Below are 24,554 nucleotides of genomic sequence, written 5' to 3'. Positions count from 1 at the left end.
CGAGGTTTTGTGAACGATATGATGGCACAATAGGCTGATGACCCTCACCACATACCTCTCTACTTCTCAAATAACATTAAAATTGATCTTGAAAACTCACCGTATTGGAATGGTACATAGGGAGTGAATATTGAATTCATTTCCTTCACCAGCTCAATCCAAAATTGTTGCTTTTTATATTCAGTTGAGCAGAGCTCACAGAGTATATTAAGTTTGATTGGATAACGGTTGGTTGTACATATATAAAGGAATCGAGATAGATATAGACTTCCATATATCAAAATAATCAGGATCGAAACAAAATTTGATTGAGCCATGTCCGTCCGTCCGTCCGTCCGTTAACACGATAACTTGAGTAAATTTTGAGGTATCTTGATGAAATTTGGTATGTAGGTTCCTGAGTACTCATCTCAGATCGCTATTTAAAATGAACGATATCGGACTATAACCACGCCCACTTTTTCGATATCGAAAATTTCGAAAAACCGAAAAAGACCGATAATTCATTACAAAAGACAGCTAAAGCGACGAAACTTGGTAAATGAGTTGAACTTATGACGCAGAATAGAAAATTAGTAAAAAATTGGACAATGGGCGTGGCACTGCCCACTTTTAAAAGAAGGTAATTTAGAAGTTCTGCAAGCTGTAATTTGGCAGTCGTTGAAGATATGATGATGAAATTTGGCAGGAACGTTACACCTATTACTATATGTACGCTTAATAAAAATTAGCAAAATCGGAGAAGGACCACGCCCACTTTTAAAAAAAAAATTTTTTGAAAGCCAAATTTTAACAAAAAATTTAATATCTTTACAGTATATAAGTAAATTATGTCAACATTCAACTCCAGTAATGATATGGTGCAACAAAATACAAAAATAAAAGAAAATTTCAAAATGGGCGTGGCTCCGCCCTTTTTCATTTAATTTGTCTAGGATACTTTTAACGCCATAAGTCGAACAAAAATTAACCAATCCTTTTGAAATTTGGTAGAGGCATAGATTTTATGACGTTAACTGTTTTCTGTGAAAATGGGCGAAATCGATTGATGCCACGCCCAGTTTTTATACACAGTCGTCCGTCTGTCCTTCCGCATGGCCGTTAACACGATAACTTGAGCAAAAATCGACATATCTTTAATGAACTTAGTTCACGTGCTTACTTGAACTCACTTTATCTTGGTATGAAAAACGAACGAAATCCGACTATAACCACGCCCACTTTTTCGATATCGAAAATTACGAAAAATGAAAAAAAATGCCATAATTCTATACCAAATACGAAAAAATGGATGAAACATTTCATTTCATTTCATTTCATTTATTTGCAGTCAATGGAATAAATCCTTACAGACTAAATATACTAAATAGTTCTTAAATTCAATTTAGAGCTAAAAGTATGAAACTTATATACATATATGGACCGGAGAACTTAAAATGCAGAGTTTAAAATAATTAAAAATTTAAACCTTGGTAGTGAAAACTCCAATGAAACCGTAACGCTCAGTGAGTTAAACTCACGTATAGCATGGGCAATAGGAGCATTACAGGCATAATTAGTTCTAAGATTATCACCATAAAAGGGATAGAAATTTCGGAGAGAACGTTGAGGGACATTAAATCGAAACCGCTCCAGCAAGTACGGGCAGTCAATAAACCCATTAATAATGTTATAAGCGAAACTTAAGCAGATAATAGATCTACGTTCCAACAAGGTCTTAAGGTTTAATAGCAAGAGACGAGAAGAATAAGGAGGCATAGGTTCAGAGAAGTTTAAAGGTCCAAGAGCATATTTAAGAAAGATCTTTCTCTATTCTATTTATAGCTGTCTGCTGGCTTGGCCTCCAAATAAAAACTGCATATTCCAAACGCGACCTAACAAAGGCCGTGAATAATAACTTGATCGTATACGGATCTGAGAATTTTATGGTATTACGCCTAACGAAACCAAGCATAGAATATGATTTAGCAGTCATATAGTTTACGTGATTGTTAAACGAGAACTTACTATCAAAGATAATACCAAGATCTTTAATCTCATTAACACACTGAAGCTCACAATTTGAGATTCTGTAAATCGTATGTAGTGGTATGTAGTGTACTAGTTGTTTTCGCATAAGTTATGTGGAAACATTTGGCGGGGTTCAAGGAAAGATGAGATTCCTCGCACCAGTGGTAAAGTTTGTTAATGTCATTTTGTAATCTTGAGGCATCATCTGGCCCCTTAATTGCTGAGAATAGCTTCAGGTCATCAGCGTAAAGCGAACGAGAAGCAACTACTAATGTCGTTAATAAAAAGAATAAAAAATAACGGTCCCAATATACTACCCTGAGGTACACCAGAAGTGGCAACAAAAGGCCTGGAGGATACACCATCAATATTAACAACACATTGCCTGTTAAATAAATAAGAGGCAATCCATAGCAGAAACGAGGAATGAAAGCCAAGAGAAGCTAATTTTCCTAGTAAAACTCTATGAGAAACTTTATCAAAAGCTTTAGAGAAATCTGTGTAGATGCAATCCACTTGAAACCCAGCAGAAAATGACTATACAATATTCACTAAAGACAGCAAGATTAGAAACAGTTGACCTGCCAGCGACAAATCCATGTTGATAGGGAGAAATGAGAGATTTAACAGCAAAACTTAGCTTTGCATTGACGGCATGCTCAAAAATCTTGGAAATAGTAGACAGCTTGGATATGGGCCTGTAGTTGCGGATATCGTTCTTGTTACCACTTTTAAAGACTGGGGTAATGGAAGTTATTTTCCAATAATTAATGAACGTCCCATAAGACAAGGATTTATTGAAGATCAGCCTTAACGGATATACTAAAGCTGGACAGCACTTTAGCACTATAGGGCACAAGCCATCAGCATCAGACCGATAGGAGGATTTTAATTTATTAATGGCTTTACTAATATCCTCAGGAGAGAGACATAGCGATCCAAAGTTAACAGCACAGTCCTGACTCTCCGGAAATTCAAATATTTGATTATTATCTTCTGGGTCAAAATTCGAATTGAAAAACTCCGCAAATAAATTGGCTGTTTCAGTTGGAGAATTCGCAGAACTGTCATCGAGAAAAACACCTGTTGGGACATTGGCGCAGCATTTTTTTGACTTTATGTAATTCCAGAAGGATTTCGGATTCGATTTAATGCTCGACTCAATGTTACGAATGTAATTGGTGTATAGATACTTATCCAAATTGTTGAAACTCCTAAGATAAAACTTGTATTTAGTAAAAAACAAATGATTCTTCGAGTTTTTGAATTTTTTAAAATATTTGTTCCTAAGATTCTTCAATTTCTTTAAGTCCCTTGAATACCATGGCAATTTATAGGATCTTTGGTAAGGTAATTGGATTGTTTTATTGACGCGAAATATAACTTTAGAAAAAACTTTATAAAATGGTTGTAACACCTACCATATTAAGTAGAAGAAAATGAAAAAGTTCTGCAGGGCGAAATAAAAAACCCTTACATATATAAATAAATTAGCGGTATCCAACAGATGATGTTCTGGGTCACCCTGGTCCACATTTTGGTCGATTTCTGGAAAACGCCTTCACACCACTCCCTTTTAAAACTCTCATTAATACCTTTAATTTGATACCCATATCGTACAAACTCATTCTAGAGTCACTCCTGGTCCACCTTTATGGCGATATCTCGAAAAGGCGGCCACCTATAGAACTAAGCCCCACGCCCTTTTAAAATACTCATTAACACCTTTCATTTGATACCCATATCGTACAAACATATTCTAAATCACCCCTGGTCCACCTTTATGGCGATATCTCGAAATGGTGAACACCTATAGAACGAAGGCCCACTCCCTTTTAAAAATACTCATTAGCACCTTTCATTTGATACCCATATCGTACAAACAAAGTCTAGAGTCACCCCTGGTCCACCTTTATTGCGATACCTCGAAAAGGCGTCCACCTATAGAACTAAGGCCAACTCCCTTTTAAAATACTCATTAACACCTTTCATTTGATACCCATATCGTACAAACATATTCTAAATCACCCCTGGCCCACCTTTATGGCGATATCTCGAAACGGCGTCCACCTATGGAACTATGGATTACTCCCTTTTAAAATACTCATTAACACCTTTATTTTGATACTCATATTGTACAAACAAATTCTAGGGCCACTCCTGCTCCACCTTTATGGCGATATCTCGAAACGGCGTCCACCGATGGAACTAAGGATTACTCCCTTTTAAAATACTCATTAACACCTTTCTTTTGATACCCATATTATACAAACAATTTCTAGGGTCATCTCGAAAATGCGACCACCTATACAACAACCACCACTCCCTTTTAAAACCCTCATTAATACCTTTAATTTGATACCCATATCGTACAAACACATTCTAGAGTCACCCCTGGTCCACCTTTATGGCGATATTTCGAAACGGCGTCCACCTATAGAACTAAGGCCCACTCCCTTTTAAAATACTCATTAACACCTTTCGTTTGATGCCCATATTGTACAAACAAATTCAAGGGTCACCCCTGGTCCACCTTTATGGCGAATCTCGAAACGGCGTCCACCTATGGAACTAAGGATTACTCCCTTTTAAAATACTCATTAACACCTTTCTTTTGATACCCATATTATACAAACAATTTCTAGGGTCATCTCGAAAATGCGACCACCTATACAACAACTACCACTCCCTTTTAAAACCCTCATTAATACCTTTAATTTGATACCCATATCGTACAAACACATTCTAGAGTCACCCCTGGTCCACCTTTATGGCGATATCTCGAAAATGCGTCCACCTATACAACAACCACCACTCCCTTTTAAAACCCTCATTAATACCTTTAATTTGATACCCATATCGTACAAACACATTCTAGAGTCACCCCTGGTCCACCTTTATGGCGATATTTCAAAACGGCGTCCACCTATAGAACTAAGGATTACTCACTTTTAAAATACTCATTAACACCTTTCTTTTGATACCCATATTGTACAAAGAAATTCTAGGGTCACCCCTGGTCCACCTTTATGGCGGTATCTCGAAACGGCGTCCACCTATGGAACTAAGGATTACTCCCTTTTAAAATACTCATTAACACCTTTCGTTTGATGCCCATATTGTACAAACAAATTCTAGGGTCACCCCTGGTCCACCTTTATGGCGAATCTCGAAACGGCGTCCACCTATGGAACTAAGGATTACTCACTTTTAAAATACTCATTAACACCTTTCTTTTGATACCCATATTGTACAAAGAAATTCTAGGGTCACCCCTGGTCCACCTTTATGGCGGTATCTCGAAACGGCGTCCACCTATGGAACTAAGGATTACTCCCTTTTAAAATACTCATTAACACCTTTCATTTGATACCCATATCGTACAAACGCATTCTAGAATCACCCCTGGCCCACCTTTATGGCGATATCTCGAAAAGGCGACCACCTATAGAACTAAGGCCCACTCCCTTTTAAAATACTCAGTAACACCATTCGTTTGATGCCCATATTGTACAAACAAATTATAGGGTCACCCCTGGTCCACCTTTGTGGCGATATCTAGAAACGGCGTCCACCTATGGAACTAAGGATTACTCCCTTTTAAAATACTCATTAACACCTTTCATTTGATACCCATAACGTACAAACGCATTCTAGAGTCAACCCTGATCCACATTTATGGCTATATCCCTAAATGGCGTCCACCTATAGAACTATGGCCCACTCCCTCATAAAATACTCTTTAATGCCTTTCATTTGATACACATGTCATACAAACACATTCCAGGGTTTCCCTCGGTTCATTTTCCTACATGGTTATTTTCCCTTATGTTGTCACCATAGCTCTCAACTGGGTATGTAATTTTCGGTTACACCCGAACTTAACCTTCCTTACTTGTTGTATTTCAGTTTATATGCAGTAAGCGTGTGGTTCCAAATAAATTCCGCGTTTTGAACTTTATTAATAATATGGTAGACGTAATTGTCTTCCCATCTTAATTTCATTTTTCCTTTTTTTAAATTGTATTTCAAATTATTTTTCCTTTTTGTAATAATTATTTTTTCAATTTGATTTTCGTTCAGTTTACAATTAAGCGTCAACCCAGTTAATTTTGAGCGCATATTTGTCCCTCTTCAGCTTACTGCCGAATTGTTTTTGTATTTCGACTTTCGATAGGTTAAAGTTAGTTTTTCAAACAAAAAATACAAGAAAATAAAGTAGTGTCATATATGCCTTAGGTATGAGAGTAATAAACGTAACGCTGCCTGTGAGAAATTGAACAAGTTTTTGCGCTTCATGGCGATGATGGTATGGTTGACAGTGTCGAATGCTTTTGAATGATCCAAAAGCGTCAAAAACTTTACAATGTCGTTATTTATGTTCAGTCGAATATCGTCAGATACCTTAATTAGAGCAGTTGTACTGCTGCAGTTGTTTCTAAATCCAGACTGTGTTGTATTAATAAAGGAATTACAACTTAAGAAAGAATTTATTTGGACATGCAATAAACGTTCGATGACTTTAGACAGAAACGGCAGTATTGCAATGTGCCTATATTCCCCATTGGTTTTCTTAATTGGGACTACTTAAGTCACCTTTCAGCATTGTGGGAAAATAGATGTGGTCAGGATAGTATCGTCCCGATCGTCCCGATCAGACAAATCTCTCGATCTAAACGCCGCCGGCATCTCCAAATGTACCATTCTTCTACTTCCTGGTTTCCCAATGGTTTGTATGAAGAAATACTTCGCAGACTTGATCTTGACGGATTGACTTTGCGTCATCAGTATCGTCTTGACGTTTCACAACAATAGTGCGCTTGCTGGCTTGAAACCACCCTTGCATCCTTTCTTTCAGTCGTTTTAGTGCGTCCATTAGGGTTTGTCAATGCCAGTGTTTCTCTCGCAGGTACTTTTGATTTCGCTTTATTTGGCCCATTCGATCCATCAACCTTTGCCATTGACTTTCGTGGTCTTTGTCGAGTCTTCTCCACCAGTACTCTATTACTGCTGAACCCTTTCTCCAAACTAAAGTTAAGTGGTATATCCTGGTTCTTATAGCGCATAATCTTTCTCCGCATATCGATCCTGATGTCATGGTTATCTAAGAAGTTCACTCCCAATATGACTTCATCAACAATCTCCGCCACAATGAATTTGTGTAGAACCATGACCTTTCCAATTAATACCTCACATACCACTTCTCCTTATACTCGCCAGTGAACGTACGCAACCTTGCTCCAGGTAATGGCTTTACTCTCCTATTGACCAAATCAGATCGGATTAAGGAATGAGATGCGCTCGTATCTACAGTCAGTACACGTTCTTTTCCATCGACATTCCCTCTGACGTTAAGACTGCTTGATTTCCTTCAAATTTGCGACACAGATATCACAGGAAATTCAATAGCCGGGGCAAATTTTCGATCTTTACATCTGAATCTCCTCCAGCTTTGCGTTTACGGCCACCGTAGTTGGAACTACCAGGACAGGTGCTGCAATGACGGGAAATGTGACCTGGGTTTCCGAACTTGAAACATTTGATTGCACCATTATTCTTCTGTTGCGTTCCTTTTAAAGCTTCTACAATTGCGTCTACCCACTCTGGCCTATCTATTTCGACACGGCGAGCTTTGAGAACTGGCTTACACAGAAGCGACGCTGTTTCCTGAATCAGAGCAAGCGATACCGTTTCTGCGATTGGATTTGGGTTTGCGTATGTAGCTCGCTTTGTTTCGACGTTCCGCATGCCATTTATAAAGCTCTGAGTCTTAACCCTCTCGGTGTATTCCAAGGGTGCGTCTGCATTTGCGAGATGACCCAATCTTTCAACATCCGAAGCAAACTCCTGCAAAGTGTCATTAGCTTTTTGGTAACGGTTTTACAACTCTCAATGCTTCAACTAACTTAAAATCACATTTTATTTCGACTTCCCAACGACTTAAGTGGTCGCCTTTTCCTTCAAATCATACTCCAAACTACTCTAAAAAAATGGAGAAAAAGTAAAGCGTGATTGGCTCGGTTGGAGTGCAACAAAAGAAGCGCTTTTTTGTTTTCGGCGCCGGCTTTTCAGCAAAATTTCCGAAAATACCCGATCAGCTTTGACAAAATCTTCAGGTTATTCTAAAGAGAAAGGTTGAAAGAGATTACACGAAAAAATTCCTGAACATGAAAATAGTCAAAATCATAAAACTTGCTATATAGAGTGGCGCAAATATGAAATGAGAATTCGAAATGCAAGTTCAGTGGATTTTCTCTTAGCGGAAACCCTTAAAAATGAAGCAGCTCGCTGGAGAGAGATACTTCGCAGAATTCTTGATGTTGTTTTATTTTTTGGACTAGGTAGGCAATTGAATAGTAAAGTCCTCTCTCGGCGAACGGAAATCATACTCTACAAGTCACTTATCGTACCCGTCCTGCTATATGGGGCAGAAGCATGGACCATAACAACAGCAGATGAAGCGTCTTTGGGAGTGTTCGAGAGAAAAGTTCTTCGAATGATTTATGGTCCTCTACGCGTTGGCGATGGCGAATACCGAAGAAGATTTAATGACGAGCTATACGAGATATACGCAGACATCGACATAGTCCAGCGAATTAAAACGCAGCGGCTGCGCTGGCTAGGCCATGTTATGCGAATGAAAGATGATACTCCGGCCAAGAAAGTGTTTCTATCGGAACCCGCCTTTCGAAGCAGAGGTAGAGGGTGGCCCCCACTCCATTGGAAGGGCCAGGTGGAAAAAGATTTAAACTCCCTTAAACTCGTGTGGCCGATTGGCGCCGGTTGGCGGAGCGAATGAGCGACTGGCGCGCCTTGTTGGACGGCCATAACAGTTTAGACGGATAAGCGCCAATTAAGTAAGTAAGTAAGTAATTCATTGATCGGAAATCCAAAAAATGGATACTTTCTTGGTATTTTGGAACTGATCAGCCATTATGAGCCCCTATTGCATGAACATTTGGAGAAGGTGAGGGAATCTCAAACGAAAAAGAATCGTCTCCAAGCACATTATTTGTCTGATGGAATACAAAATGGTTTCATATAAATCTGTGCAAGTCAAGTAATTAGAAAGATAAAAGGAGAAAGTAGTACACAGTAATAGAGTATGCAACCCCTTATTCGGCGCATATTGAGCAGACTGTTTTTATATTGCGTTATATTTTATTAGACAGGGACTCCGGAAAATAGAAAGTCCAAGAACGCTTCTTAGAGTTTGTCGATTGTAACGCAAAAACAGGAGAAGCTATTGCTGATCTGATTCACAACACTCTAAAAAAGCACAATATTCCCCTGGATGACTGCCGTGGGCAAGGGTATGATAATGGCAATAATATGAGCGGTCATTGCAAAGGAGCGCAGGGTCATATCCTGAGAGATAACTTCCTAGCAATATTTACAACTTGTGCTGTCATTCAGCAAGATGCTGAATGTTGTGCAGAAGTTATCACATTTTTCGGAATTATGCAGAAATTGTATAATATCTTTAGCGCAAGCCCTCAGAGATGGGAAATTCTCAAGGAAAGAACTAATTGCTCCTTGCACAGCATGTCACAAACACGATTGTCTGCTCGTGTGGATAGTGTGAAACCTTTCGCAACTCACATTCCCCAAATATTGACAGCTATAGATGAAATCAAGCTTTTGAATCTGAGTTCAGAAACAGTAACGGATTTGAAATGTATTGAAGCATATATGGGGAAATTTGAGTGTATCCTCTTAGCCTCCATTTGGCTCAAAGTGTTGACGGTAATCAACCATCGAAATCTGGTACTATAAAAAAAAATGTTAGGCGCGATAACCTCCGAAGATTTTTAAGGCCGAGATTCTCTTCCAATTTGCGTTGTGCTCCTCTTGATTTTCCCTTCCCGGACGAGACCTACATGTTTTATGCCGAACGGCATCTGCAAGGCAGATAAGTTTTCACTGAGAGCTTCTCAAGGCAGAAATACACTCGGAGCGCTTGCCAAACACTGCCGGGGGGCGACTCCGCTTTAAAAATTTTGTTTCCAATTGAAAAACCTTATTTATAAAATTTGGATGTTGCTTTGCCCGGGGTGCGAACCCAGGGCATACGGTGTGGCAGGCGGAGCACGCTACCATCACACCACGGTGGCCGCCGGAATCTGGTACTGCAAGCTAGAAATGCCACACTGGACGTGGAAACAGAAAATATACGTAGTGTTTAGGCCTAATGCCTAACTTTTACCTGATTGACGGCGCCCCTCCCTAACGTTTTAATAATATTTCCAGCCACCCACACTCACGCCGCATTTTTGTGCATGCATGCACATGCATGCGTTTTATACACATGCACGTGTGTGTGTGCAGGTTGTCAGCACCCATGCACGTATATGTGGGGGTGGTTGTATGTGTGGCCTTTAACCTCCTTAACACCAGAGGACTTTTTCGCGGCTTAGCGGTTGTCCTCAACGGGATAACCGGCCTCTTTCTCGATTGACCGCCAAGCAGTTCACATCGCCCAGGATCATCACCTCCAGCATTTTGTACGTTAAGGTAACATTATACCTATTGTATATTTTTCTTTTCACTTTGGAATTAAACATTATTTTATAACGAGGAAATCCTATTTTGCGTTCTTCTTTATTTATTTCGTGTGATCCATCCATTCCGAGATCGACCCGTGTGCGCCTACCCACTGCCGGTTTCAGACGCACCCAGGCCGAACATTGGTCCTTACGCACCGAAAAAAGAACTAAAAGCCTAAAATTAGACAATTTGCCGAAGGATTTTGCCTACAAAAAATTTATTTGCCACAGCAGGTCACAGCAGCCAAAAATTGACAAGGAAAAAGTTGGAGTTTTTATATTGTACATAGGTGACCAGAGCCACAGCACATTCGCCAACCACAGCACAGCACAATCAAATTTTCTTACGACAAACTAAGAAGTAAGTGTTATATTTCTTGCCACTTTTTTTTTGAGTGTTGTTTTTTTTGCAAAATAAAGAAGAAACCCGTGTAGTGCGCGAAAAAATTAAAATCAAGAAAAAAAGTGAAAACAGTGAAGTGATTTAGTGAGCACCAATTTATTTTCTATTATCAAAGGTTAAATCACTCGGTTTGTTAGCCTTTATTGCAGTCCTTGTGATTATCTGGTATATCCCCCCACCAGTGGTAAGGTTTTCCAGACACAACACAAGGAAGAGGGTAACCTAACCTCACTTTCCGCACCATACTAAATTGGTTTTTGTTTTTGTTTTTTTTTGCACTCCACAAACACGAAATTAAGTTCAATTTAATTAATTAATCCGGTGCTCACTTCACTTTTTAAACACTTTTTACACTCTTTTTTGCGCTTGTTTTGCAATATCGCACGCATTTTTTCACTTTGTCAAAAATACACCCATTATCTGTGGAGGTAGCGAGTGGTCCCCTTGTCTGTTATTACTGCCGAGGCAAAAGTCTATGAGACAAACCCCTTTTGTTGTTGCTACTGAGACAGAAAAGTCCAAAAATAAACCCTTTTTGCTGTCGCTGTTGTGACAAAAAGTTTAAAAAATAAACCTCTGTTGTTGTCGCTACCAAGACAAAAAGTCTGCAATAAACAAAAATAAATAATAAACTTCGAATTTCAATAGTGTTTATTTACGGCTGGGCAGGTATTGTTACTCTAAAGCGTTCCATTTCTATAATCGGCAATTTTCTCGTTAATAAACGTAAATAAAACAATGGAAACCTACATCCGTTTAGCAGAATCAATCGCAGAGTTTGATAAAGATTACAGCCTTATTCCGGAGAGTGACCATAGCAAACACACCCTTGCAATACAGCAGGAAGAGTTGCGGCTCTTGTGGAAGAAGGTAAAGTCTAGTTTGAAAGGGGTGGAAAAGTTATTCCATCTCAACAACAAAACGCAGGGCGAAGCAAAAGATATCGTTAAAAAATGCCCTCTCACAAATGAAGGTTTCGAGATGGCCTGGAAAAACTTGTGTGAAAGATACGAAAACAAACGTATCTTAGTTAACACACAACTACAAATTTTATTCAACTTAAAAAGGTGGAAAGTGAGTATGACAGTTCAATAAAAAAGCTGCAAAATGATATAAATAATTGTATTTAGTCCCTCAAATGCCACAAAATTGACACTTCCAATTGGGATGCAATCCTGACCTATCTATGCTCAACCAAGTTCCCAGAGAGCACGCTGGCTCTTTGGGAGCAAAGTATAGACCATAAAATGGACATATCCAAGTGGGAGGATATGGATAAATTCCTGTCTAATCGGTTTCAGGCACTTGAAACAGTGTCTGGTTTTACAGGGCATGCCACTTCGAAAGTGCAAAAACCAAACCCGTCGCGACAATCGTCAGAAACCCCTACGAAAAGACTTGGTGCTTTTCAAACGAAAGTATCCAAGCAAACAATAAAATCAAATTGTAAAATGTGTAAATCCCCTGAACACAGATTACGCAACTGTTCACGCTTCTGCGAGTTAACCCCAGTAGAAAGGATTAAATTTATAAAATCCACAAGTGGCTGCCTGAATTGCTTATCCCCAGGACACACCGTGACGAAGTGCACCAGTTCCTACAACTGTTTCAAATGCCACTCTCGTCACCACACGCTCCTGCATGCGGATACATCTCAGCACACGGCTGTACGCAATCCTTTCAAAGATGCGGATAACATCCCAACAACTTCGGCTCAGGCGCGACAATCTGCGAACCAGAATGTAAAATCCTGTCATGCCAATTCCAGCACAGGCGTGCTATTAGGAATTGCTCGCGTACACATTCGCCATAATGGTACCGACTTCTCCGCACGGGCATTAATTGATTCAGGGTCTGAATGTTCCTTTATAACTGAAAGACTGAAACGCAGAATCAATTTTCCAGCGAGAAAAATGCATGCCCAAGTTTCAGGCATCACAAATTCGGTGTCAGCTCAGGTGAAAGAGGCATCCAAAATTGAATTACGTTCACCAGTGGATGCCTGCTTCAGCCTGACTACACCCGTTCTAGTCCTAGCCAAACTCACTGGGAATCTTCCATCCTGCCATATCAACGCCATGAATATGCAGGCATTCCCAGACTTGGTGTTGGCAGACAAAAGGTTCTACATCAACGAAGACGTAGACCTCATACTTGGAGGAGACATACATCCCCAAATTATACTGAGCGGTCTGAAAAAGAATGTACTAAATACACTTTTGGCCCAAGAGACAGTGTTCGGTTGGATACTAACCGGTCGCATCGAAGCACCGAGTCCAACGAAGAGCATCATGCCATTTTATAGCGAGGTTGCATTGAACAACCAATTAAAAGCTTTCTGGGAGATAGAAAATGTTCCCAAAAACAAAATGCTTAATGAAGAAGAAAGGTATTGTGAACAATTATTTAAGGACACAACAAAACGTGATGAGGGTGGAAGATATACAGTTTCGCTACCATTCAGGCAGGATTACCCTGAGAAGATTGCATTAGGACCGTCCCTAAAGCGCGCATGTTCACAATTCTTCAGAAATGGGGGACGATCACTGAAAAACCAAAAGTTAGGCAAAGAGTATGTTCGGGTGTTATCCGAATACGAAACGCTTGGACATATGAGAAAAATCAAAAACAATATTCCATCCGACGATTCCGATAGTTATTTCCTGCCCCACCACGCCGTTGTAGAAGCGGAAGGTACCACTACCAAAGTGCGCGTCGTCTTCAACGCGTCAAGTCCGACAGCAAATGGCATTAGTCTAAACGACATACTCCACCCAGGTCCAGTACTCCAAGCAGACTTGCCCATTTTAATTCTACGTTGGAGACTGTACCGCTTTGTCTTTAATAGTGACATAGAAAAGATGTATAGGCAAATTAGGGTGGCCGATAATCACGCCAAATTTCAAAGAATTGTCCATCGAACATCCCCCAACGAACTCATCAGTTTTTACGAACTAAAGACTGCCACATTTGGTGTAAACTGGGCCCCCTACCTTGCGATACGGTCACTTCTACAATTGGCTGATGTTGTAGAAAATACGTACCCAATAGCATCGGGTATATTACGAGAAAGTATGTATGTCGATGAAGTTTTATCTGGAGGACATACAATAGCGTCAACCATCAGAGCAAGAAACGAGATTCGCGAAGCATTACACTCAGCTGGCTTTCCATTGCGCAAGTGGACATCCAATTGTGAGGAAGTCCTTTCCCAAAACGGATCTGTTCAGCGAGGACTTCCTAGCGTTTGAAGAGGCTAGCTCGGTGAAGGCACTCGGACTACGATGGAACGCGCATTCAGACATGTTTTACTTCACCGCAGGAGCTTTAGAGAGTGGCGAGAACATCACCAAACGCGTAATCCTATCCGCTATAGCCAAACTTTTCAACCCTTTAGGCTGGCTTGCACCAATGATCATAGTGGCAAAAATACTAATGCAGCATATCTGGTTAGAGGCCACCGGGTGGGACGAACCTGTCTCCCCAACTACCTTAGAACGGTGGGAAAATTTCACCCAACACTATAACGAAATAGATAACATTAGGATACCGCGATGGGTAAATTTTACGCCCGAGGACGACATCGAAATACATGGTTTTGCGATGCATCGGAAAAGGCATATGCAGCAGCAATCTACATGCGCGTAAAAAGGGACGATAAAATTTTCACAAATCTCTTGCTAGCCAAAACCCGAGTAGCCCCAGTGAAAACCATCTCACTACCACGTTTACAACTTTGCGGCGCCGTGCTGCTCGCAGAAATCATGGAATCAATATTCCGAAACATTCATTTGGGGCTAGCAAAAGTTCACCTCTGGACGGATTCAACCATCGTACTCGCATGGATAAGAAAACCGCCCTGTTCCTGGTCAACCTTCGTCGCACACCGAATCACTAAGATCATCGATATGGTCGGTAGCAAGGACTGGCTTCACGTGGACTCGGAATCTAATCCAGCGGATCTAGGAAGCAGAGGACTACTTGCATCAGAGTTGGTGAACAATTCGTTGTGGTGGCAGGGACCTTCTTGGCTGCAAGAAGACAATTCCCACTGGCCAGCACAAGAGACCGAATACAAAACGTCCGTTGAGGAGAAGAGGGCACAAACATATGCCACGACAAGGGTAGATCATGTAGATATTCTCGACCGTTTTTCAAATTTACCCAGGGCTTTGAAGGTTCTATCCTATGTTAGGAGGTTTTATAAAAGAACTCACCCAAGAACAAAAGCCTCGTTCCACGAAAAAGCGTGTATAATCTCAGCCGATGAGATTAAGGCAACGACTCAAGCATTAATACGAGTCTGCCAGAAACAGTTTTATGGGACAGAATATTTAAAATTGAAAAACAGGGAACCTATCGACCGAAAGAGTGAAATACTGTCACTCAACCCATATATCGACAAAGATGATATTATGAGAACAGGGGGGCGTCTAGGGGCGTCAAAAGACATGTCATACAACGAGCGTCATCCGATCATCTTGCCTTACAATTGTAGGCTGTCTCGCCTCACAGTTATGATGGCTCATCATGACTCCCTTCATGGCGAGAACCAGCTCATGCTCCGTCTCATCCGAACCCAATACTGGATACCGAATGTCAAGACCATGATCAGAGCCGTCATCCACAATTGCAAAACCTGCATTATTCATCGAAAGCAGGCACAGTCCCAACTTATGGGTACCCTTCCCTGCGAACGGATTACTTTTAGCCGCGCCTTCACCGGGGTAGACTTTGCGGGGCCTTTCGACATCAAAAGCTACCGCGGTAGAGGATGTCGACTGTCAAAAGGCTACGTGTGCCTTTTAGTCTGTTTCTCCACTAAGGCCATTCACTTAGAGGCCACTAGTGACCTAAGCACCCCATGCTTTCTCGCAGCCTTCTCGCGTTTTATCGCGAGAAGAGGATGTCCGAAGATCAAGATCTTTACGATCCGAATTTAAAGCCTTTCTGGCCGAAAGCCGAGACAAAACAGTCTCAAAGTATAGCCATCAAGCATTAACTTGGCATTTTATTCCCGCCGCCGCCCCACATATGGGCGGCCTGTGGGAAGCGGGAGTGAAAAGCTTCAAAAGCCACTTCAAAAAGAAGTACACCATGGAGGAGTTCCAAACCCTTTTGTGCAGGATTGAGGCGTGCCTCAACTCGCGCCCACTCAGTCCAGGGTCCAATGACCCAACGGATCTGGAGCCACTAACCCCAGGACACTTCCTAACTGGCAGCCATCTTCTGGCGCCGCCAGAACCGGATGCGAACGAAAGTCCTGCCCCCATGATAAATAGATGGCAGAAGCTCAAGGCCCTCCATCAAACCTTCTGCCGGCGATGGAAAACCAAATACCTTTCCGAACTTCAAAAACGAGTGAAGTGGAAACAGTCAAAACAAAATATACACGTGGGAGATATAGTTGTCATCAAAGAGGACAACTTATCTCGCAACGAATGGAGGTTAGACAGAGTCGTCAACGTACACCCCGGCGAAGATAACCGAGTACGTGTAGTCGACCTCATAACCGAGAAGATTCAAGTCAGATGACCTTTGGTGAAACTGATCCTTCTTCCCACGGAGATCGATTGTGCGAGGACCAAAAGCTTCGCTTAACAATCCCCCCGTTCCTCCACATCCCTCCGTTCATACAAAAAAAAAAAGAAAAAAAATATCCCACAAATTCACTCGCTCACTCCGAGCGAGGGCACCATAACCCTAACGCAGACCCACGGTCTGCCACAGATCGCACATGCCAACGGCCCAAGGCACATACCAACAATTAGAAAAGAAGTTAAGTAACGAAAATAATTATGGAAAAAATGGAATGAGTTGTAGGTCCGCATTTCCTATTTTATCACGTTTAAATATTATTCGGATGTATTGACTTAAGATTCTTGCTAAATCTTTAAAATAGAGTTTAGGTAGAATCTTAGCTGTTTAAACGAAAACCACCAATATTTTATTAATGAGAAAAAAATATTCAATCAATAACCTTTTTGCTCTAGGAGTCTTTCTAATGAAACCTATAATGGCCTCTTATCCCGTCAATTTAACATGTGATAAAATACGAAACTCTCGCATTAGCTGTCTACATTTTTAAGAATATGTGATGAACTTTGCATAATCTATTGATTCCTTAAAAGATTATTAAGTTAATAAACTGCTTATGAACTTTGCATAATCTATTGATTCCTTAAAAGATTATTAAGTTAATAAACTGTTTAAATTATATCCATACCATGATCCATACGTAACAACAGGTTCGTTGTTTTGCTGGAATTTGTTTGACTATTTTAGACAGGTATGCGTATATCTTTGCTAATATGATTTATATGTATATTGACAGTATTTTTAAAAAGGAAATAAAGCAACAATAGGGTTTTTATGATACTTACCCTTGAGATGATCGGCTAGACTGGGACTTGGATTCACGAATAGGACGTTTTCGGGAACGCTTTGGAGACTTTTTGCAATCCATTTCATTATAAGTTTGTTGAGTAGCACGCCATACCATTTCTTGGCGGTGCACAAGTTCTGGATATCGTTGTTCAAGGAGCTAGTAATAGCTCCCATTTTTTTTTTCTTTTTTACTTGTTTTAAATACATGTGTTTATTGAGAAATTCGGCGCACCCGTATTACTTGTTTTATATTGTGTATACGTACAATATTTATAGTTATAAAAATTTTTAATAAAATAGTGAATTGAGTATATCCCATGCAAGAAAGGCCCACTTGCATAACTGCAATTTAACTGTTTTCTCCATAGTAAACTTCTGGTGGGATATTCATACACGAATTTCAAAATTAGTTACTCCATAAACAATCCAAAGTTGAGTTGAACACCTTGATGCGTTGATTTTGTGAATCAGCTACAATTATTGTTCCCTCATCGTCGGAGCAAATACCAGAAGGACGATTGAATTGTAAATTGTCTACGCCCTGTGAACCTTTAGTTGATAGGATCTTTCTGCTCCCAACGTCCACAGGATGCAAACAATGATTTGCACAATCCGTTACAATAATCCTTCCTTTGGGTGTATAGCATATTCCACGTGGGATAATTTCACAACCTGTAGCGTTATAAGTGCCCAGATGAATTTGCCTTATAAAGCGACCGTTTTGTTCAAATTGTTGTATGCGATAGTTTGAACTATCCGCAACGGCTATTTGAAGATTTGTACTTACAGCAACATCAAAAGGAAGTTTCAACTCACCCGCCTTTGTACCCAAACCTCCAAAAGTTAACAAAAACTTTCCAGTCGATGAAAATACTTGTATGCGATGACTATTCATATCAGCAACAATAAGACGACCACTTTTATCTGCGCATATGCCCATAGGTGAATCAAATTCACCATCAGCAGATCCCTTCCCACCAAATCTGTGTAAGAAACGTCCATCAGCAGCAAAGGCCTGCACATTGTTATTACGTCGATCTGTCACAAATATATGTCCCGATTTATTTACGCATACACCCCAAGGGCGATTAACTTGACCATCGTTTATGCCTTTAGTGGCACACGCCAATGACGGCACATCGCAACGAAAAGTTTTCACCTTATCCATCCAACCTGGTACTGCTTGACCAATACCATCAACAATGGCACGTACTTCTATAGGCGATTTTTTTAAATTACTTGGCGTTATTGCAACATCGAAACTTATTTCATTTGCAACGGGTTTTCCAGCACCAGTAGCACATACTTCCAAAAATCTTTTCAAATGACTTGGCATTTTTGCATAACCGAAACTACTTTCACTTGCAGTGATTTCCCTAGCACCAATGCCACATACTTGAGATGAAATTTTTTTTCAAACTACTTAGCGCTATTGCAGCACCAACACTTTTTTCGTTTACAATGGTTTTCCCAGCTAAAGTATATTTATTAGACTTTTTTAGCATTGGACCGCTTTTAGATGCTTTTATCTTACGCTTTGGCTCATCTAGCTTCTCGCATAAATTCAAATTTGTTGTTATATTTTCTGGTTGCTGAAATTTATTCACATTTATTGCATATGATCCATCATTATCCAGCGCAACTAGCCCCTGATGGTTTATGTTAAATAGTATGTTCTCAGGGACTTGTGGTGAATAAAATTTGTATAGTCCGTTTTTGTGGTTGATTGCTATTAAATATTGCATAGAACTCATTAATACTATTTTGCGCTTCAACAAGTCTCATAGCAATCGCCACATTGTCCATTCCTGGAGCCTTTTCACCTAGATTTTGTAACATTTCAGCTGTATCGATCAACCCGAAATAAGCTCCCTTGAGTGTTGTCATCTGATCATAAAGCACATTCATTCGATGACTATGCAGGCGTTCGACAAACTCCAAAAGAAAACATTCGCGGTCCTCTAAGGCCGTTATGAGTGGGCGAAATGAATTGCGTATATTTTGCATTATCTCTGTACAATTTTCCTCAATGAATCGTGTATAATTTAATTCCATGTTAATGCTATTTAGAAAAGATTGTGCTCCTACCCGACTACTTTCTAATAACAAGTGCAGAGTACTTTTTCCCTTACGTACAAAGCTATCAATTTTTATGTAAACGTGTTTTGCATGCTCTTTGATGCACTTCACACAGATTAGTATTGTACAAGTTTCACATACATACTGAAAGGATTTATTGTGCAACAAACAATTGTAAGACACCTTCTGCTGAGTTGACACATATCTATCCAATGCGCGGATCATAGTTTCAAGGAAATTATCGTGGTTCATTTTAGCAATTGTCCAAAACTAAGTGGCTATATTCGGTATGAAAAAACGCTTGCTGATTGTGCGCAATAGACAGCTTTTGCTAAAAAAAGTTTTCCAAGAACTTTGCGAAGTATTTAATTATTTAAACGAAGTACCTATTACCCAAAAGTACAAAATAGATTCACCAATCCGACAGATAATCCAGCGCCAAACATAACCTATCCACCAAACAAATTATTGTTCATCACAGTTTCGCTATTTAATACTTGTAGTTCCTTATTAATTCCTTTTAACGCTATTTTGTTGACCGATTCAAATTGTGTATAGCGTAGCGCACAAAAATTTTATTGTATTAAAAAAAAGGAATTTTTTCCTTCTTGCCGTTTGTAAAGCCCACGAGTACGACGAATTCTATTTTCGCAGCAAGCGTACTCCACCACGCGTAAAACGAAAAGAATGAAAACAAAAAAAAAAAAAAAGAAAACGGCGCCATGAATCGAACGATCCATTTACCGTTTACTTCAATTCAGAGAGATGTACGTTTGTGCGTAGGAATGTTCGCCTTTCTTGGTCTGGTATAACTACCAGTGCACGGACCTTTTTGAAAATGAAAAATGTTGGTCGACGAAAAATGGTAGGAGAAGTCTCAAGAAAACAATAACCACAGTCTATATTTGTGCCAAAAAAAAAAAAAAAAATTCCCAATTTATTGTAAAATAAACAAATCACCAAATAAATTACATACCAAAACGTCTAACTACCACAACAATTCTCCAATGAACCAAAAATATTGCCACAAAATAACCGATTTCGGCATATTATTCGGAGAAGTATTCACACACAAAAAAAAAAAAATTAAAATGACAATAGCGCCGAAAATTATTTGCGTGCTCAGTTACTACATTCATTTCATAAACAAAACCCACGCCGTCATTTCCGTTTTGAATTTCGGCACAACTCTGTTCAAATTTCGTTGGGGTGGTTACTGTAACCGCCTAATATTAGTTGGTTGTGCTCAGCAATTCATTACGTGACAAGATGATCACAGTAGTTGTTCCCAATGCGACAATGCTGAAATATTGGTAGATTTTGGGTCTCGGTGGTAGTAGTAGTAGAAAATTAAAATGGGCCAGTAAAATTAGTAAACATACCAATGCGGTAAAGTCCGTGCCCTGACTGTCTATAAACTTATACCAACGTACGTACATATATATGCCGAGTTTTAAATGTACATTATATTAGGGATGCATAAAAAGAGGCAAACGGGTACCCAAAAACCCGTTTCTGAGAAATCGGTATCGGAGTCAAATACCCTTCGGGAACCGTGCCTTTTGATAAAAGCCACCAATAAAACAGGACTACAAGCGTACTTGGGGAAGGTTGAACAAATAAGCGAAGGGCAATACAAACAAATAAAAAATTATACATTTTATAAATCTCTCCCCTCTTCCAAAACGAACATTTCTTTTATTTCTTCTTTATATAGCATACGATTTTGCTGTCCAAACATTTTTTTTGCGGCGGGAAGGAAAGTTGTTGGTTTTTAGCACCAACAACACAAAATAACAGCGACTCAAAAGAACCCACGCTATACACTTTCTACCCGGTTCGGCACCAGAATGTGCGAACCGAAAATCGTAAATGCTCATTTTCTGCAGTACTAGTGTGCCCGTGGCCAACTAAAGCGCTACCGGGTGACACAAAATAAACAAAATAAGGCACTAACGACCCAGGCACATAACGTGCGGGGAAAGAGGCCATGCATAATGCACGCCACATATGAATATTTTTTTTATGCAGCGACAGATGTTTCCCCTTATGCGCGCGCTAATAAAATTTCCCAAATCCCCAATAATACAATTAGGGACCACCCGCCCCCGCATTTTCGAGAATGACTCGACCCAGTCAAACATATTGCATTTCTTTCAGAAAAATGGGTCGCTTTGCCGCTATGCAACGAAACGCTGCCAGGAACGTCATGCGTTATACGTCGGAATGCCGCGCTTCTTTTAAGCAACATCCCATACGCCTGTGCCCCATCTTTCGGGCCAAAAAACCCGAGGAGCGTCTTTACTTAGTGATCCGCGGTAGCTGCTGTGGAAATTGCTTGGCTCTAGACCACCGCTCTAACGCGTGCCCAAGCCAAGGCCGATGTAAAAAATGCGGCGAAAAACATCACACGATGCTTCACATCTCCTCGATTGATGAAGAGGAACAGCTACTCCACGAAGCCCGCTCCAAGCCATGGAGTGTACAAGTTGAGGAGGAGCTGGAATCCCCCCGTGAGCGGATTGACGACTCCATATCGTTATATGCGTCAGATGCTGGAACGGAGACTGGGCCTCTTCGTCCAGGTCGAATTCACCGAACCGGAGCGGAGACTCGGTCTCTTCGCCCGAACACAACACCAGCAGCCAAATCGTTTCGACCGCTTTTGCAGCATGAAAGGAAGCGACTCCAGCACAACACATCTACAGTCCAGCGCCATGTTTGTGACGGCCGAGCGGAGACTCGGTCTCTTCGCCGGCAAACTAAGGACCCTCAACGAAGACAACCACCGCGAGATCGCAGAGCGGAGACAAGGCTTCTTCGCCTGCAACAACGACATCACACCCATCATCAACCACGAGATCGCAGTCACGGATCCAACTCGCTGCAGCTCACCACCGTGTCCGCCTTCCGGGCAGGGCTCCTAGCCCCGCATTCAGCTGCCACCGCCACCATGATACCGACGGTAGCGATCACCCCCACCGCGGTCGTGAAAATAGAAGCAGGGGGGCAGCTACACCTCGTTCGCGCCTTAATCGATGGATGCTCCCCCACCACAGTGATTGCGGATGAGCTCGCCCAGGAGCTCCAACTTAGTACCGGCAGCATTGGCGGGCAAGCAGGATGTCTGCTGCGTATCCGAGGAAGGCACGGACAGAACAAAAGGATTGCGACGCATGCTGCGGTCGTATCCAATTTTCGGCACATGACACCCACGACCAGCATCGAAAGCGCTATCGCAGCCCCGTACGCACATCTCCGTCTGGCGGATCCGCAGTTCCATGCATCCGCGCCGATCCGCCTCATCCTAGGAACAGATGTATATGCGGAGATAATATTACCAGGGATTCTGCCCACCACGTTTGGCCCTTTGCTGGCTCAGAGTACCATCTTCGGTTGGGTACTCTCGGGCACAACCAAGGCCTAACATGAAAATGTTCGGTAACGCCCGAAATACAGGAATTTTTAAACTTTTTATCCTTTTTTTTATTCATTTTTTATTGAATTCTGTTGTACACAGTCACAAGAGGTGTGCATTGTGACTTCGTACAAGTGAAAAATCTTTCTATCCCTCCATTGCCATACCTACGTGTCAAATCATAGCTGACAGGGAGGACGGCTGTCGCGAAGGGCCAGAGAATGGAAGAAAGTTCCTTTTTCTTGTGTTCGCCGTTATTAAATTGAAGTGCCATGAATTGCACATTTTCCTTTAAATGTGTATACAGAAAATCAGACTACATATTAATATTCACTCGCTGTTCACTATTGTGAACGTTTTATCGAAAATTCGCCACTTGTATGAATGCACAATGGAGGTGTGCGTTTAAGATCTTGTATCATTACAATAAGTTATTTTTTATTGAATTGTCCTCATACAAAATTCATAAGCATAGAATTTCCAATGAATTTGTAATAAACGGCAAGAAATATGAACACGTATATCTTCTTACTTCTTTTCGCTTTCCCTAGCTCTAGGCAAACCTGGCTTAGGCCTTGAACCATAACGGGAAAAGTGCCGAATGACAGAGGCATCAGCAACCAAGCTCACACATTGCGCAAACCATCTTGCGTGCCGCCAAGCCGGCGGACTGACCGGCGTTTATGTTAAGTTAGATATAAATAGTTATAAGTTTTTTGTTTTTCCTCTTCTTCACGGTCGGTGATCCTTGGCGGACTGTGACGTTGCGCACCGCAAGGGGGGCGGCATGTTTAGGCCTAATGCCTAACTTTTACCTGATTGACGGCGCCCCTCTATAACGTTTTAATAATATTTCCATCCACCCACACTCACGTCGCATTTGTGTGCATGCATGCACATGCATGCGTTTCATACACATGCACGTGTGTGTGTGCAGGTTGTCAGCACCCATGCACGTATATGTGGGGGTGGTTGTATGTGTGGCCTTTCCCCTCCTTAACACCAAAGGACTTTTTCGCGGCTTAGCGGTTGTCCTCAACGGGACGGCCTCTTTCTCGATTGACCGCCAAGCAGTTCACATCGCCCAGGATCATCACCACCAACATTTTGTACGTTAAGGTAACATTATACCTATTGTATATTTTTCTTTTCACTTTGGAATTAAACATTATTTTATAACGAGGAAATCCTCTTTTGCGTTCTTCTTTATTTATTTCGAGTGATCCATCCATTCCGAGATCGACCCGTATGCGCCTACCCACTGCCGGTTTCAGACGCACCCAGGCCGAACACGTAGCCTGATTGATGAGTTGAAGAAGTTCAGGCATCAATGGTAGATCATACTTCAAGAATGTAAGGTTCTGACAGGGAGTAGAGGAGTTGTGAATACCTTCGCAGAAAAAGAAGGAAGATAAGAAAGCGCCAGTTTGATGAATTACCTGGCGAATCACCTGAGTGTGATTCCGAAACTCAATTCAAACTGCAAGTTTTTACGTTCTTTTGGACCGCTTGATTGGTAACATGTCAAGACGTTTCGAAGCCGTAAATGACATTGCTATTAAATTTAGTTTTTTGTGGAAGTATCAGGATCTGGTGGAAGAAGAGCTCAGAGAAAAGGCAGCGGCATTCTGCACGATTTACGGTATCGATATTTCTACGGATCTAATAGATTAAATCATTCATCTCAAAGCCATCCACTTAGCAAATTTGG

General features: G+C 40.9%; 1 pseudogene; it reads right to left on the bottom strand.

The window, feature by feature from the left end:
* The window catches only part of LOC137235050 (BTB/POZ domain-containing protein 6-B-like), a 57,795-nt pseudogene extending 40,334 nt beyond the window's left edge, over positions 1–17,461 (bottom strand).
* Between the last annotated feature and the right edge of the window lie 7,093 nt (positions 17,462–24,554).

This window comes from Eurosta solidaginis, chromosome X, assembly GCF_040869045.1.
Source record: "Eurosta solidaginis isolate ZX-2024a chromosome X, ASM4086904v1, whole genome shotgun sequence".
Taxonomy (NCBI): domain Eukaryota; kingdom Metazoa; phylum Arthropoda; class Insecta; order Diptera; family Tephritidae; genus Eurosta; species Eurosta solidaginis.
The sequence above is the reverse complement of the archived record's forward strand: the minus strand, read 5'-3'. Positions and strand labels throughout refer to the sequence as shown.